Source organism: Phascolarctos cinereus, unplaced genomic scaffold, assembly GCF_003287225.1.
Source record: "Phascolarctos cinereus isolate Bilbo 61053 unplaced genomic scaffold, phaCin_HiC Scaffold_9;HRSCAF=440, whole genome shotgun sequence".
Classification (NCBI taxonomy): domain Eukaryota; kingdom Metazoa; phylum Chordata; class Mammalia; order Diprotodontia; family Phascolarctidae; genus Phascolarctos; species Phascolarctos cinereus.
This window is the reverse complement of record NW_027556402.1, coordinates 227628411-227646446: the sequence shown is the minus strand read 5'-3', so window position 1 is coordinate 227646446 and position 18036 is coordinate 227628411. Positions and strand designations below refer to the sequence as shown.

The 18036-nt window shown below is 37.7% G+C and overlaps 1 protein-coding gene and 1 non-coding gene across 3 annotated transcripts in view; one reads left to right on the top strand and one right to left on the bottom strand.

The window, feature by feature from the left end:
* The window catches only part of LOC110192608 (uncharacterized), a 208567-nt gene extending 191034 nt beyond the window's left edge, over positions 1 to 17533 (top strand). For both annotated transcript variants that reach the window (XM_078148299.1, XM_078148297.1), the window contains one exon: positions 13307 to 17533. The gene's annotated coding sequence lies outside the window, so the exon portion shown is untranslated. The remainder of the gene's footprint in view (positions 1 to 13306) is intronic.
* LOC144455549 (U6 spliceosomal RNA) lies at positions 12595 to 12701 on the bottom strand. Its single transcript, XR_013484268.1, has one exon. It is a non-coding gene; the product is annotated as a U6 spliceosomal RNA (small nuclear RNA).
* Positions 17534 to 18036: the final 503 nt, after the last annotated feature.

Genomic DNA, 18036 nt, shown 5'->3' with positions numbered 1-18036 from the left:
GAATCCTGAGCTTTTAGGCCTGGAAGACTTTATAAGAATGGGAAAAGGGGATTCCTCTGGATCTTCTGCTCTGGACTTTTGGTGTTTTCCTTCCTTTTCTTCTTTTTTTTTTTATTAATTTATTTTTAGTTTTCAACAATGACTTTCATATGCTTTTGAATTTTAAATTTTTCTTCCCCTCCCTCCCTGCCTCCCTCCCCAAGACAGTGTGCAATCTGATATAGGCTCTACATACATATTCCAATTGAACATATTTTCACATTAGTCATGTTGTAAGGAAGAATTAGAACCAATAGAAGGAACCACAAGAGAAAGGAAACAAAACAAAACAGAAGAAAAAAAGAGCCAATAGTCTGCTTCGATCTGCATTCAAACTCCACAGTTCTTTCTCTGGATGTGGATAGCATTTTCTATCATGAGACTTTTTGAGATGTCTTAGATCCTTGCATTGCTGTGAAGGGCTAAGTCTATCAAAGTTAGTCATCATACAGCATGGCTGTTACTGTGTACAACGTTCTCCTGGTTCTGCTTACTTCACTCAGCATCAGACCACACAAGTCTTTCCAGGTTTTTCTGAAGTATGCCTGCTCATCATTTGTTATAGCACAATAGTATTCCATTTTACATTCATATGCCCAACTTGTTCAGCTCTGATGGATGTCCCCTCAATTTCCAACTTTTTGCCACCACAGAAAGAGCTGCTGCACATATTTTTGTACATGTGGGTCCTTAGTCTGATAGTTTTTAAGAGGTAGTTTGAGTGTGTCAGCTTTGGAGCAGCTCTATGAAGAGTGCCATATGCAGCTATGTGAGAGAACGGCATGTTCCCCATTGGCCATGGCTTCTAGCTGTGGGGCTGCTTGCCCAGTAGGAGACACCCCATCCAGGAATTTAAGAGTTAATTCAAAAAGAGTTTGAAGCACAGTGAGATGAACCTAGCAGAGAACAAAGTCGTGTGCTTTCTATGGTAACTCAGATATAAAGAGCAGTCCCCATAAACACACCTGAGTAACCTACTCATCAGAGAGACTGCACCCAGGGGAGAGTTGAGGAAAGGAGTACCCAAGTAGAGAAAAGGCATGGAGGTCCAGCAGTACCAATGGCATCAGTTGTGAGCTTCATTATTGGTATATTCTGTGCCCACTCTTTCGGTGGATGCTGTGTGTAGGGGATGTTTTGGAGCTATTATTCTTACTCGGCTATCTTTGTAAATGCCTTTTCTTTGAGCTAATTGTGTCTACTGGCTGACTGTTAATGGGAAGCAAATTGGTAGAGGCTCATGAGCTGGAGTGTTTGGAGCCCAGATACACAGAGTGCCCTAGAACTGAAGACAAGGACCTTCTGGGGGCCTAGACTACAAGTGCAGGTCCCAGTGTAGGTTGGGGTAGCAGTCTAGAGTTGGAGTGCTACATATATATTGTGTTTTTATTTATGTGTATGCATGTCTCCCTTGATAGAATGTAAGCTTCTTGAAGGCAGGGACTACTTCCTTTTGGTCTTTTTATTCCCAGGGTCTGGCATAGAATCTGGCACATAGTAGATCAACGATTGTTGATTGATTAATTGATCACAATTTGCTGCACTAGGTGGTAGAACATAAAGACATAAAACAAAATTTGTCCTAAAAATTTTTACATTCTGCTGGGAGGAAGCAGTATATCCATAGAGAGGTGATAGACATGTAGCTATATAGGGTATATACACTGAAAAGTGTGTGTGAATACCTAAAGGCTCTATCTAGGAAAGTGGGATAGGAACCAGACTGATTTTATTGGTATGGGGAACTCCCAGGTGAAAAAGCTCCTTCTGCTAATGTAGGTTGGCTTCTTCATTGCAACTTAGAGCCAGGTTGTTGTCTAGAGCAGTAGTGTCAAACTCATAGAGATTAGGAGCCACTAAACCATGCCACATGTTGTTTTAGAAGACATGCTTATACATTTCTTTTTTTATTGACACATAAACACACAAAAACAACTACATTCTAATCTGGCTTGGACTACACTTGGGAGTGTTGTGGGCCATGGGCCACATGCTTAACACCTCTGGTCTAAAGCATTGAGGGATTAAGTGACTTGCCCCAGGATCATACAGAAAGTATGACTTAGAGATGGGACTTGAACCAAGGTCTTCTTGACTCTGAGGCTAGTTCTCTATCCAATATGCAATGCTGCCTCTCTAATGTAAAATGCATCCAAAGCAAGTATAGTATAATTTTGGGGGGTGATGGAAGAAAGGACAAATAGCTTGGGGGAAGGGAGTGAAGAAAGCCCTCATCTGGAAGGGGATGGTACTTGAGCTGAACTTTAAAGGGAGCTAGCAATGGTAAGGGGTAGAGGTGAGGAGGGAGGACATTTTTTAATTGGCACAGAGGTAAAAGGTGGAATGTCAATTACAGGGAACAGAAACTAGTCCAGTTTGGTGGGAATGGAGAGTGTGTAAGGGGGAAAAATATGGAATAAGTCTTAAGGCAGGGACTAAATTGTGAAGTGAAACACACAAATGTGAAACAAACTAAATTGTGTGTGTTTTAAATGATAAACAGGAATTTGTATTTTTTTTCTAGAGGTGATAAGGAGGTACTGAAGCTTCTGAAAATGAGGGGTAACATTTTCAAGCCCATACTTTAGGGGTATCATTTCATTAACCAAATCTTCAGTAACAAAATGAAATTTGCAAAAGAACAAATTTTCTACCTCAAAAAAGAATTAACAATAAATTATTCTGTTGTAAAGAAGATTTTCCCCCAGGACTAAATGAAAAAAAAGTGTGAATAATCTTTTCTAATGATTATTTATGTATGTGTGCATCAATATCCATCTATCCCTTTCTTTGTCTCTCTCTGTCTCTCTTTGAGATTCAGAGAAAAGGAGAAAGAGAGACACAGAGGGCAGAGGCAGAAAGAAGAAGGAGGGGGAGAGAGAGAGAGAGAGAGAGAGAGAGAGAGAGAGAGAGAGAGAGAGAGAGAGAGAAAGAGAGGGAGTGAAAGAAAGCCAGAGATACACAGAAAGATATATACACACACACATATATGTATGTATATATATGTAGAGAGAGAGAATATGAGGCAGAGGCAGAGGGAGAGAGAGAGAGAGAGAGAGAGAGAGAGAGAGAGAGAGAGAGAGAGACAGAGAGAGAGACAGAGAGAGAGAGAGAGAGACAGAGAGACAGAGAGAGAGAGAGAGAGAGAGAGAGAGAGAGAGAAGAGAGAGAGAGAGAGAGAGAGAGAGGGAGAGAGAGGAGAGAGAGAGAGAGAGAGAGAGAGAGAGAGAGAGAGAGAGAGAGAGAGAGAGAGAGAGAGAGGAAGTAGGGTAAATGAAGTAGTTGTGGTTATGATGGTGTTTCTATCTTCTAGTGTTATTTTTCCCATTGTTTTCTGTGCATTATATTCTCTCCTGTTTGTTAAGGAGATAGGAAACCAGGAAATTAGGGGATGTGAATGGGACAGATGCTATATCTCCTTCAGCAGTGTTGCTGGCCATCACTTTAGGCTCTTGAAACTTATAACTAATAGTTATTTAATTGTGAAATTCAGCTATTTTTTACCCAGGTTGAATTCCAATTTAATGAATTTGAAGAAATATCAAAATACACACAATTTAGGAGGAGGGTACAGTAAAAAGAAGATCTAGGGAGGTCTTGTGAATATCAGAGATCTACAGCCAGCTGGGACCTGAGAGGCCATGTAGCCCAGCACCTCAACTTCACAAATAAGAAAACTGAAGCTTGGTGAGCTTATATGACTTTCTCAGGGTCACACAGGTATTACTTATCAGAGGTAGAATGTGAACCCAGGTCCTTTGACTTCATAGCCAGGGTTCTTTCAACTGTGATGCCCTGGAAAAGTGAATTGGACTTGGAGTCAGAAGAAAGTTCAAGCTCTGTTACTTATCTGAATGACCTTGGTGGAATAATTTCTCTTTTAAAGAAGTCCCTTAAGGAAAAAGTCATCTTTCACAGATTGTTCTCACCTTGAAGATGTGAGACCTAATAATTACCTCCTCCATGAGAGGGATCAAAATATCCAAGGGAATAGCCTTGCTATGTCCAATTAAGCATTAACCCTGCAATGATCTTCTGAGTATGATTGCATTACTCTACATATCAAAATCCTTCAATAACTCCTTAGTATCTCCAGAACAAAGTTCAAACTCCATAGTTTTGCATCTAAAGTCTTCTGTATTAAGACTCTACCTTTACATCCTTATCACAAATGACTGAATCCTTTTATGCTCTATTTTCCAGCCAAATCGGAATATTCCTTATCCCCCCAATATATTCAATAATTTCATTCTTCTATGTGTTTATTCATTTTGTTTCCTAAATCTGGAATGCCCTCCTTCCCTTCCCTCTCCCCCACTCTTCCCTTTTCTTCCTGTCATATCTTTGCCTGTTGACAACTTGTACCTCCTTCAAGACCCAAATCAAGGATTATTACTTCCATGATTCTTTCTTGATCCCCCAGGTGAAAGTGCCTTCTTCATCTAATCTCATAGTGCTTTATATGTCCATAGCTGTCCTGAGGATCTAGCCAGTAGAAGCCTAAGAAATGTATTTTCAATAGACTGTTTTTGTCATTCAGGGGAAAGTCACTAAATCTGGAGTCAGAGGTCCTGGATTCAAATCCCACCTTTGATGCTTACTACCTGTGTGACTTTGGGAAGGTGACAAGTTCCGTAAGCCTCAGTTTTCTCTCCTTAAAAGGGAAGAGATTGGATCAGATGATCCTTGAGTTCCCTTCTGCTTCTAAATTGATGCTCCTGTGCATCTGAATCGTCTATATGCCTTGTCTCATCTTCTATTTCCTTCCCTTTGCGTGGCTCAGCTTTTACAGTGCTTGGTTTTTCTGTCACAATTGGCTAAATCTTAACGCTTATCTGTTATGCACCCTGTTGCAATTCTTGATACCCTCATCAGGTCATTTATTGATGTCATGCCCTACTTGGCGTGAGATTTTCACTTACTCACATTGTTTATTGTATGAAAAATACCACTCCAAATTCACCCTTGTGGCACCCCATGGCATCTTGAATGGTATTTGGTGAATGCTTTGATGAAATCTGTATTGCTTCACATCCAAGAGTTCAGGAAGTCTGAGACCTTGGGGCAACTGAAAGGTAGAAGAAACACTTGTTTTCACTCTCAAGTCCCATTTCTGATTTGTGGTTCCATGTGACCTACAAGCAGTGACTGTAGGGGTCTCCTTGTTGGTTCAATCTAAAAGGCATACTGGTCAGATTGATAAAACTCCTTATAAATGTGTGTTACATTCAGGGTTGTATCATATGTATCTGTACATATGAAATATTTCCCTCTATGAGACTGTAAACCTCTTGAGGGCAGGGATAGCATCTTATTTGTAGTTTATAATCTCCCCTACTGCCCAAGATACTGTACAACTTAGGATAACCTTTTTTATCCCCTTCTACTAGATGGGAAGATCCTTGAGTGAAAAGCCTCTGTGTCTTATGTTTTATATTTGTATTTACAGTGCTCTAGAACAGACGAAACATTTAATAAATACTTGTTATACTCTTCGATTTCATCAAGGAGACAGCATGTTATAGTGGAAATGCTGACTCTCAAGTCAAAGGAGCTGAGTTCAAATCCTTTCTGAGGCAAACTGTCTCTGTGGCCTTAGGCAAATCCCTTCATCTTGACCCTGACCTAGTGATATGTCATTTTGGTCCTCTTTGAGCACAAGGGACAAGCACCATCCAACCCTCTTTTGCACAACAAGAGAACTGGAGTAGATGCCCTGTGAAGCCCCAACTACTCCTAGCTCGATGATCCTCTAAATAAACATTTGCTGAATTGACTAGAGCATAATTTGTATAAGTCAATTTCTTGCCGTCAGCTATGCTATATGAAATTGAAAGTAGAATGATTTGTACAGATATGCATGATAACCATAATGCATATAGTACAAAATGATTTTCTAATATTCTTTCTACTGAAAGGCTTTAAAATAATTGTTTTTTTACTTGAACACTGACTTTCATTTTGGAGGAATGCTACTTATCTAACCTGATCAGATGGTCAGATGTTTTTTTTTTCTTTGCCTTCTGAGTGATTTCATTTCCTTTCCAGAATATTATTACTATTAACTGACACATAAGAAAGGGGTTATATATTAATTCTGCCTTAGGGTCAGTTTTCTACCTTCACTTCTTGTATAGCGTTCCTCACTCCTTAAAAATAATGGCATAAAAGTATTCGAGTCACTAAGCTCTATCAGCATCCATGACTTCTTGGTTTTGTCTTTTGGAGGCAGAGAAGGGTAATCCAAAGGATTACCTAACCTTTTTCTAATAATACTGAAAAGAATGTCAAATAGTATGGAGTCAGACTTCATCTGGAGCATGGTGTGCAGTTTGGGGGCACCAGATTTTAGGAGGGGTGTTGACAAGATATTCTACCTTCTGAAACTATATAGGATAAGTCTAATCATTCTCTCTTCTACACTGGCTTCCATTCAGATGCTTGAAGATAGTGACCCTATGTACATGTGAAGTCTTCTCAGCTCTGAATGCTTTCAACCAATTCTCGCATAGTTTCATGTCATTTCCAGATGCAGGTAACCAGGAGAGTGAATGAACTTGAAACCAAGCAATATGAAGAGTAATTGAAGAAACTGGAGATGTTTAGCCTGCAGCAAAAAAAGATTTAGTGAGGACACAATGACCTCCCTTCAAATATCTGAAAGGCTGTAACATAGAAGAAATATTAGTGTTTTTGGCCTGGATTCAGAAAGCAGAATTAGACTCTAGAATTTGGCTTTCCAGGGAGGTAGATTTTAAATTTCTCACTGTAGGAAGATGCTTAAAACTATTTGAAATGGACTGTTTTGTGAAGTGACATAACAGTTTTATATATTTGGATCTGTAAAGTACTTTAGCAGTTTACTAGATACAGTTCCTTTATTTTTATTATCTTCTTCGATTATCAAGCATTTTTTTACCTTTTTGCTCCCCCCCCATGTGGAAAAAGGAAAATAAAAACATAACAATCACAGTCATGCAAAGCAAATTCCTATATTGGCCTTGTCCAAAAAGAGGGGTCTTGTTCTGTGTATTACTTCATTTCCTCTATGTCAGGAGAAGGGCAGCGCTTTTAATCATGAGTTTTCCAAATCATGATTAATCGGAATTCTTTATTCATTCAAAATTGTTTGTTTTTACAATGCTAATGTTATAATATACATTGTTCTTCTGGTTCTGTTCACTTTTTATATGTAGATCATTTATCCATTTGAAATTTCTTGTAGTATATAGTGCAAAGTGTTGGTCTAAGCATATTTTCTGTCAAACTGCTTCCCAGCCTTTCCATCAGTTGTTGAAAAAATGGTTCCTTCTCCCAATATTTTATATTCTTCATTGTATTGACCACTACCAGGCTATTATATGGTCTATTCAATTGAATTCATTTTGATTTTTTAAACAGTAGTAAATAGTTTTGATGATGATGATTTTTTTAAATATCATGAAATGTAAATATATGGAATTTAATGAAATTGAAAATGAAATTGAAAATATAATGATATTTCATTATACATATTTTATAAATGTACAATTTTTTCATAAAATGTGAAATTTTAATGTAATGAAATTTATCATAACTTGAAATTCTGGGCCTCCTTAATGCACACATTTATTTTTGTTTTTCCTCTTGAAATTATTCACCTTCTGTTCTTATATATATGAATTTCGTTAATATTGTATCTGACTTTATAACATTTTTCCTAAGACTTTAAATATGTGGATTAATTTAGGGAATATTTTATTATATTGGTGTGGTTCAGCTATGACTATCAACTTCTCTAGCTACTTAGGTCTTCTTTTATTTAGATTTAGAACTGGAGGGGACTTCACAGTAACATGCCCAACTTCCTCATTTTAAAGATAAGGAAACAGAGAGCTAGAAAGGTTAATTGACTTGTTCAGGATCAAACAATTAGTAAATATCTAAATCAGGTTTTGAACCCAGGCTTCCTGACTCCATGTCCAACATTTTATCCATACCTGTTGCTAGTTTTCAAGTGAGAATGTAATCAGAAGTGTCTTTATAAAAAACTATTTTGTGTTTATATTGATATGACAGGTATTTGTCTTACTAGGTTAATATGGTAAGTGTTTTTTAGTTTTTTGAAATGGAATTTTCCTTTCTATCTTTTCGTCCTTATTTTTAATGTTAGAAGTATACAGAAATGCTAAAGAATTCTGTGGATTTCTTGTTACGTATTGCTTTGCTTAAATTATTAATCATCTCAGATTAGTTTCCTCATTGATTCTCTGGGGTTTTCTAAGCAAAGCATCATGCCATGGGCAAATAGAGAAAATTTTGCCTTCTATTTGTTGAATAAAATGCTTTAATATCTTTATCTTGTTGTCTCAAAAATGTGTTAATTGTGTGGCTATGGGCAAATGCCTTCAGCTCTCTGAGTTCATCATTTGTCTTTTTCAGAAGAGGATAATGCTATTTATACTCCTTACCCAAACAGAGTTGTTGTGAAGAAAGTGCTTAACTCACTGTAATAGTGAAAGTTATAATTTCTATTGTCATTTGATTTGATATTGGAATATCAATATTCTCTACGTAGGTAAGGATATACTTCGGGTCTTGAGTTCCAACATGGAAAAAAGTCTCTATATTCTTGATAAAATTCTTCCATTATGAACAGGGGGGTAACGTAGCCTACTGATAATGGGAAGATCTCTGGAGTTTGAAGCATTCAGATTGGCGTTCTAGCCCTGGATATGACCAGATCTGAAATGCTGGGGAAAATCAATTCATCCAGAGTCGGTATGACCTTTCTTATCCGGAGGGATGGTGAGATACTTTGGATAGGATGGTGGGCTGGGAATCAATAGAGTGCTGAGTTTGAACCCTCTCTCTGCCACTTATTTAGGATAGTCTCAGAGTCGGAAGGAACCTCAGCACCTCGTAATCCAACTTGTACTTGAAGAAGCTTCTTTTTTTTTTTTTTTTTGGCAATAGAGGTGAAAGTGACTCGCCCAGAGTTACAAAGCTAGTAAGTGTCTGAGGCTGGGTTTGAACTCAAGTTCTCCTGACTCCAGGGCTATCCACTACACCACTTAGCTACCCCTAAGCATTCTTTCTACGACATACCTGAGCAAAGATTTTCTCACCTTTTCCAGAAGGCCTCAAGTAAAGGAGAACCTTCTACCTCCAGAGGCAAATCATTGCACTTTTTGACAGGCCTGATTGCTAGGAATGCTCTCCTTATGTCAAGTCTAAATTTATCTGGCAGAAATTCCCTCTCATTTTTCACAATTCTTCCCACTGGGGCTAAGCAGAACAATCCTAATACTCCTTCTGTGAGACAGCCCTTCAAATATTTGAAGGCAGTTATTGTCCTACCAAAGTCTTCTTTTCTATAGGCTCAACCTCCTCCAATTCTTTCACCCAGTTCTCATATGATATGATCTTGGGGCCCTTTACTATTCTTATTTCCCAAATCTCTCTCTTCATGGCACTGATAAGTCATGTGAGTGCTCCCTTTATTATTATTTTTTATCATTCAATTTTAGTTTATTTTCAGTTTCAAATTCTCTCCCCTCCCATACTTTCTCCTCCATCCTGCAAGAAATACAAAGCCCATTATAAATATGAAGTCATGCAAAACAAATTTCTACATTTCAGCCATCTTTTGAAAAAAAGAGGAAAAAATAGACTACAATCTGCATTTTGAGTCCATCAGTTTTGTATCTTGAGGATAACCCACATTTTCTCTTTTTCTATTTGTTATTTGTTTTTTATTATTCAATTTTTTTAAGTTTAAAATTCAATTTAAGCTCTCTAAATCTTAGCTCTCTGCACTGTAAAATAGAGATATTAATACTTACAATGCCTTCCTCACATGGTTGTTTTGAAGAAACTGCTCTATAAACCTTAAAGTCTATATAAATGTGATTTATTATTATCAGTAGCAAGAGGGTTATAATAGAGACCCACGAGTGTTTGCAGAACAATTAATCTCCACAATTCTGTAGTAATTTACCGGTACAAAGAGCCTGATGAATGTCTAATGACCATAATGAGCCCAGGCCTACCCTGTTTGCAACATCTGATGGTACAAGTCTCCTTTTAATAGCACAAGAGCACAGGATTTGGTTCACTTGCAGTCTTTGATGTGGAAGTGAGAATATTAAAAAAAAAAAGAGCTGATTTGAATCTGATTCTAGATTTGGAAGCTTTTGCTTTTCCAATAAATAAAATATCATGCTATCAGACTGTCACAGCCTAGTAGTCTAATTCTTTTGACCAAACAATGAAAATGCATCAAAGTACACTATTTGGTAATGATTTATATTTGACTGAAAACGATTACATTCAATAATGGGCCTCTCTATAAGATGGTTTAGTATTCTATTATCCAATGACAGTCGATTGCTTTCATATGCAAGTGCACTCTCTATAAGCATATTCCAATACAGAACATATGGAAACATGCCAAATTGTGCAAGTGGGCCTGCTTTCTACACTATAAGGCACAGGCTTGGATGTATCTCAGGGCAACTTCATAAGATGAATAAGTGAATGAATGAAATATTAATTAATGGTTGGGTTAATATAACAAATATAAAAGTAAGGATCCCTACTCTTGAGGAGCTCATGTTCTAATTGGGGAAACAACACATGTGGAAGTTTTCAGCTTCATATCAGATGGAAAAGTCCCACAATCCTTTGGCTATAATTGTAAAGTGGATAATAATACCTCTTCATGAAGGTAATTTCCAATGGCAAAAATCATACCATTTTCTGATGTTGCACCGCTCGTAAAAATGCCAAGGATTTTGGTTTCCAGAACTTTCTTTTCTGGATCTTCAGTAGCTGAGGCTGTAGTACCTGTAGGAGTAATTAACCAGGCTGCACCTCTGTAGGTGGTACTTCCCAGGAAGATGGTTGAGGACACTAAGCTACAGCAATGCTTTTCCCAAGGCTCTTGGGTTCAAGTTCCTGGGCTGTCTGTCAGGATCCAGGGGGGAGATGATGATCAAGGTGGTGTGCTTCAACTTGCCTGGGAGATGCTATCTCCCAAATCCCCTTCAGGGTACCCTGCAGCTTCAGGCTTAGAAAACAGCTTGAGCACTGGCTAGGGTACTATGTGGTAATTGTCAAATTGCACTGAATTCTATCATCACATATCACAATTTAGCTTAGAAAGCATTTATCAAAGACCTATGCACAAGACTCTGTGCTAGGCCTCAGGGAAACAAATATTAATAATGACTAGCATTTATATGATGGTTTAGGATTTGCGAAGGACTTTACAAATATTATCTTTTTTATCCTTATTAGTTATCCTAGAAGACTATTATTATCCCAATTTTACAAAAGGAAACTGAGGAAGATAGAGGATGAGTGACTTGCCCAGGGTCACACAGCTAGTGTTTGAATCCAGTTATGAACTGCAAACTTCCTGACTCCAGCTTCAGCAGTCTATCCACTGCGCCACCTAGGCTAATACATGTATGTGTTCTGCATCACGCATGACTGTCCAGGCTTTTACAGCTTTGATCTTAGAGACCTTCCTAGTTTCCTCAGGTGTAGTATGGCTGTTTGAAGTAATCAGTTATGCTAATTATAGCCCAAGCTCCCATATGATAGAAATACACTCTATTATAAGACCATGCAAGAGACACCAATAAAATAGCAGATGCATTTAATTAAGACCTAATAACATCTTGTTGACATAGTAGATAGAATACTGGACTTGAAGTCAGGAAGGTATGAGTTCAAATCCAGCCTCAGACATGTCCTACTTGTGTGACCCTGGGTAGATCACCTCATTCTTGTCTGCCTTTGTTAACTGTAAAATGGGGACAATACAACACTAGCTTTCCAGGGTTTTAGTGAGGTTCAAATGAGACAGTAGCTGTAAAGTAGCACAGTGCCAAACACACAGTAAGTGCCATATAAATACTCTTTTCCTTTCTTTCCCATAGTCCTGGATTCTATGCCTCTTTTAATACAAACTAAGATGTTCTGCCACAGAGAGAATCTTATCTTATATAGCCTTTCCTCATAGCTTATTCCATATTTTATATCATAGCTAGATGGTGCATTGGATAGAGTGCTAGGCCTGGAGTAAGGAAGACCTGAGTTCAAATCTGACCTCTGACATTTACTAGCTGTGGGGCGCTGGGCAAATCACTTAATACCATTTGCCTCAGTTTCCTCATTTTTAAAATGAGCTGGAGAAGGAAATGGCAAATCACCCCAATATCTTTGCCAAAAGCTTCCACATGGGGTCACAAAGAGTTGGACACAACTGAAATGGCTGAACAACAAGAAAACAAGAGCAGTGAGTGTGCACCTGACCTGATCAATTGTCCCCACCCCAATGTACAATCTCTTTTTCACATTTCACTTTATTCCAGAAATGCACTGTTGATATTTAAGCTTAGATTTTTCCCTTAAGGATCCCATAATTTAACAAGGACAGTAAAATGTACTCAAATATACCCAAAATGATAATATTTATTTACAGAAAATATAAAGTTAGATGGCACAGTTTATCTGAAATATAGGTGATAAGGGTGTGGATGGGCAGTAATGACCCAGTCCATTCCAATTCAATAAACATTTTTCACGAATTTGCGTGTCATCCTTGAGTGGGGGTCATGCTAATCTTCTCTGTATCATTCCAATTTTAGCATATGTGCTGCCGAAGCAAGCACTCAATAAACATTTTAAAGTCAGGCACTGGCTAAGTGCTGTGGATACAAATTAAAAGAAGAAATAATTAATAATTATTTTAATTAATACAATTAATAAAAGACAGTGTCTGCCCTTGAGGACCTTATAATATAAAGGGGGTGACAACACAGAAAGGGAGGATTGGGGGAAAATGGAGAGAGCATCAGTGGGTGCTCCGCATAGAGGCTTGTTGTTACATGGAGTTGAAACCAGGCCAATGCAAAGTGGAGTCAGCTGAGAGTTCAGTCTCTTCCTCTATAAAGGAAGGTGTTGGGAGGGGTTTGATACCTCACCCTCCAGCTCTCCAATTAGAAGGGAGAGGAGGTTGAGGGAGATGGTGTCAATCAGAGATTGAGTTAACAGCGTGATGGTGAGATCAGAAATGATGAGCTTTTCTTGGGAGGAACATCTTATTCCCTGTTCAGTTGAAACAAGGCAGAGCAGCAGATGCAAAGCGAAGATGGCTATCTTCAATTATTTGAAGGGCTACAGCATGGAAAAGGGTTTAGCCTGGTTCTGTTCGACCCTAGAGGACAAGCCCAGGAGTAATTGGCAGAAGTTGTTTTCATGTTTGTTTTGTTTTCAGATAGTTCTCCCTATCTCTCCGGCTCGACTTGCAGGAGCTACTCATGGACCTGATGCCCCTGCTAATGGATCTGCACAGGAACTTTGACGTGTTCCATTTCCTCCCTGGCCTGGGGCCAGTTTGCACATTTTTATACAACCTGGTACCCCCTCCTGCCATTTCCTGTGAGACTCATCATATCAATGGCAGGCTACATTCAGACTTGAATTCCTGAACTCAAGAGATTGGACAGCATCAGCTTCTTGGTAACAGGAATATGCCACCACATCCAGCAATTAGTGGAAGTTGTGAAGAAGTCAATTTAAGCTTGAGGTAATGAAAAATCTTCTAAATTTATCTAGAAGTGTGATAGGGTGCCTAATAAGGTCATCAATGGAAGTCTACATAGCCAATGTCAAGATTGCTATTAGAAGCTGGATTACTATGGAGTTTTAGACACTTTCTAACTTGAGATTCTCTCATCCTAAAAACTTCTTTAGCATGGCCAATTTAAAACTGTTGCTTTCTAAATTGTGGAAGTCTATTTCTGTTTTCATAAGTTATAGTTCAAGCTACTATTTTTTGCAACAAACAAAAAAACAAAAAACAAACAAGCCCTCTTGACAAAACCGCATTTACTTATGGGTTCAATCTTGCCAAAATATGGAAGTCAGTGCCTCCAGCAACCTATTACCCTAATAAATGAACAAAAACAGCCTAATCTTTTTCATCCTATTATCTTGGTTTATAAAATTACCTATCATAGGTTGGAATCTTATGGTTTCATTTTATTAGTGGAAATGCTAGATCAGCTTCATGGTCTTAACAATTCTCACCAGTTTCTCCAATTTGTTTTGGCTTTAAGATATGTTGTGATAAAGAAATATTGCCATGTCTTCACTGATGAAACATTGAATGTACTAACTATACTTGCCAAAGATGAAAAAACAATGTTTTATTGATAGACTCTACAAGCTGAATGAGTCATCAGTTTGATATGGCAGCCAGAAAAGTCAGAGTAATATAAGTCTGCTTTAATATAAGTACAGGATTCTGGGTAAGGGAGGTAGTAGTCATACCAGTTTATTTCCTGGTCAGCCTTCATCTGGAATGTAGTATTTTTATGGGCACCATATTTTATTAGGGATATTGAAAATCTGTGGGAGGAGGAGATACCAGCATGGGGAAGGGTCTTGAGACCATGTTATTTAAGAATTAGCTGAAGGAACTGGGGATGTACAGAGTTGAGAAGAGATTGCCTAGCTGTCTCAAGTATTCAAAGGATCATCATCTGGTAGAAGGAGTACATGATTCTGCTTGGCCCCAGAAGGCAAAACTAGAAAAATGAATGGAAGTTGCAGGGAGGCAGATTTAGGTTTTAAAAAATCCTATTTGAGCTGTCCAAAAGTAGAACGTTTTGTCTTGGGATGTAGTGATTTTTCCATCACTACACATTTATGGATTCACCATAGTCAAGATGAATGTGGATGACCACTTAATGGGTGTGTTATTGAGAAGATTACTTCTCAAATTGAACTGAATGATTTCAGCATTCTGAGATCCTGAATCTATGTGGCTGTATTCTGGTCCACATGGAATGAGGAGGGAGTGATCAGTGTACTTTTTTTCATTTCTCTTTTGTAATATTGGAATATGTTGGTTCTATACATAAAACCAAGTTCCATCTGTGCAACTGACCAACACTTATTGAATTAGATACAAATGACTCAGAAAGGCATGGGAATTCAGTTTAAATCAATCAATTACTCAATAATTTGTTTATTAAGTACCTACTATATGAAAGACATCATAGGATATGAAATAAAAAATGAAAGTCCCTCACTTCATGAAACATATTTTCTAAGATGGGAGACAATAATTATATGTGCAAGTATATCCAGAATGCATTAAAATATAAATTTTGGGAAACAGGCCTCTAGAAGCTGAGAGAATCAAACAGGGCATTTTATAGTTGTGGTACCGCATCTGACTTGTGATCTGAGTTATAAGGAAACTGGGGATTCCAAGAAGTAGGACGTGAGAAACCAGCACTTTCTAGGCATTGGGCACTGCAGTCTAGTCAACTATGAAGGCATGGAGGAAGGAGATAGAACATTGTGTACGAAGAATAGCAAATAGGCCAGCATGAATGGTCCATAAACTGCATGGAGGAGTTGAGTGTAAGGCTGAAAGTAAATAGAATAATGCTGGGAAAAGTAGAATGGGGCCAGATTGTGATGAGTTTCCAGCACCAAAGAGAGAAGTCTACATTTGATCCTCGAGACAATAGAAAGTCAGTGGAGTGCATTGAAAAGAGGGATTACGTGTTCAAACTTGTGCTTTACGAAAACCACCTTGGCAACTGTGTGGGACATGAGTTAGAAGGGGAAGAGACTTGAGGCAGGGAGACTAAAAAGGAGGCTATTGCAATAGTCTGGGTGAGAGGTGACAAATGCCTGAACTAAGGTAGTAGATGCATGAGTGAAAATAAGAAAAGATATTGAAAGCTGTGGAAGAGATAAAAATAACACGATTTGCAACTGATTGAAGGGGTTGTGGAAAGACAAACATTTTAATAAATTATTATTGAGGCTATGAATTAGTCAACCTTTATGGAAAGCAATATGGGATAGCACAATACAACTAAAGAACTAAAATGTCTTACCCTTTGACCCAGAAAGCATACTGATAGGTATGTAGCCTAGGGACATCAATGGAAAAAATATGATTGAATAAATTGCATATACATAAAAATTTGTAGTAATATTTTTGTAGTAACAAAGAACTGAAAACAAAGAAGGTAGAAAGGTAGATAGAGCAACCAATAATCAAGCATTAGGCCCTATGTGAAATGCTGGAGATACAAATATAAGCAAGTAAGACATTCTTAATGCCAAGGAACTCATATTTAGATGGATGCATACAACACATAAATGGGAGCTCTAAAAAGGGGAAAGTTGTAATTGTTATAGATCAGCCAAGGGACTGAGAATGGAATCTAATTTACTGGTGGGAAGGAAATGGGAGGGTGATGCCCCGAGTAGAGAAGGCACAGTGTGCAGCACAACTGAAGTAGATGCCCATCAATTGAGGGAAACAACCAATATGTTATAATAAGGGATGTAATGAAATTATACTACTCTGTAAGAAACAGAGAATATAAAGAAGGCTAGGAAGACTTAAATGAACCTATGCAGAGGAAAGTAAGCAGAACCAGGAGAACAATAGACATGGCAAGTACAATAATATTTGTGGAAAGAACAAAAACGACAGTGAAAACAGTTGAAACCAAATGTGGTGCAGTTATAATGACCAAGTTTAGGTCCAGAAAAGAGATATTAAGATATGCTTGCAACACACTTTTTTTTTTAATACGGTTGGGAGGATATAAGTATGCAATACTAAACATAATGTTGGACTTTTTCAATGTGTTGGTTCATTTTATTTGAATTTTTCTTCTTTATTCTTTGCTATAGGTATGGTTGCTGGGATGGGGATATATTGGGAAGTATAGATGATTTAAAAAATCAATAAAATTAATTTTTAAAATATTTTATTTATATAAGATAATGGTAGTCTAATAAAAGCAAGCATCCAAGAGTGGCTTATATATAGTTAGAGAACAGATTAGGGATGAGGAGAATACAATTCAATACATGCATGCACTTGAAATGCTGCGTCACTCGGGGCAAAGTAATTTAACTAACCCCTCTAGGCTTCGATTTCTTTATCTGTAAAAAATGTGGCTCTTTAGACAGAATGACCGATAAAGCACCCAGCTCAATGAATATCATATAAACATTTATGAGCTACTAAATAAATTCCTAAAATTTAAAGTGATAGTTAATTTTCAGTATGTCAACCATTGAGATGTCTCAAGATAATTTATTTCTTTACTATGATTAATGATTTCCATTTTATTCCAAATGTCTATTAGTTTTGCTATAGCAACTAGTAAGAGATATTACATTTTAATATTCTCTGGAATTACAGTTATTAATTATTTCAAAAGAGAGGATAAAAATGCACTTCGTGGATTTGATCTTTTGTTCTCAAGTGTATTTGCTTGGTAGTCATAACTAGCTTTGTTTACATTGTTTTCTTGAAAATATGTTGAAGATTTAAATATATTCTCCTTCTGTTTCTAATAATAATGATTGCTTACTACACATAATGTTTTATAATATGGACTCATATAATTTAGTTATGCAAAATAGCGTACTATAAAATAAAGCATTGTGTGTATTTTATCTCATTTGTGCCAATGATTCTGTGGAATAGGCATTACAATTATTATCTCCACTCCCTCCCCTCCTTCTACAGATGTGAAAACTGAGATTCAGAGAGAAATGTACAGCCGAAGCCAACAGAAGAGAATTGGGACCTAGTATTTTCCTTTAGCTATTAAAGCACCACAAAACACTCATGGTATGAGGGCTTTTACTTCTCAGCACGCTGGACAGGAGCAAAAGGGAGGCTGAAAACTGTGAACTGTCTCAGCATTTGTGGAAGGGGACAGCACCTTCCCACTGGCTGAACAATTGCATTGCAATCCCATTGTAGGCATATAGGGGTGGCACATAGGCAAGTGCTTATAGAGGAGGGTATGGAACAGCCACTCTTCTGGAGCTTTTTCAGCAGTTTTGGTTGCCTTTGCCTCCAGTGTTAGGGAAATACTGGGGCTGCACTGTCAGGACTCCCAAGATACTTTCTGTGATACCCATAAATGAGTCACTGAATATCTTCCCCGG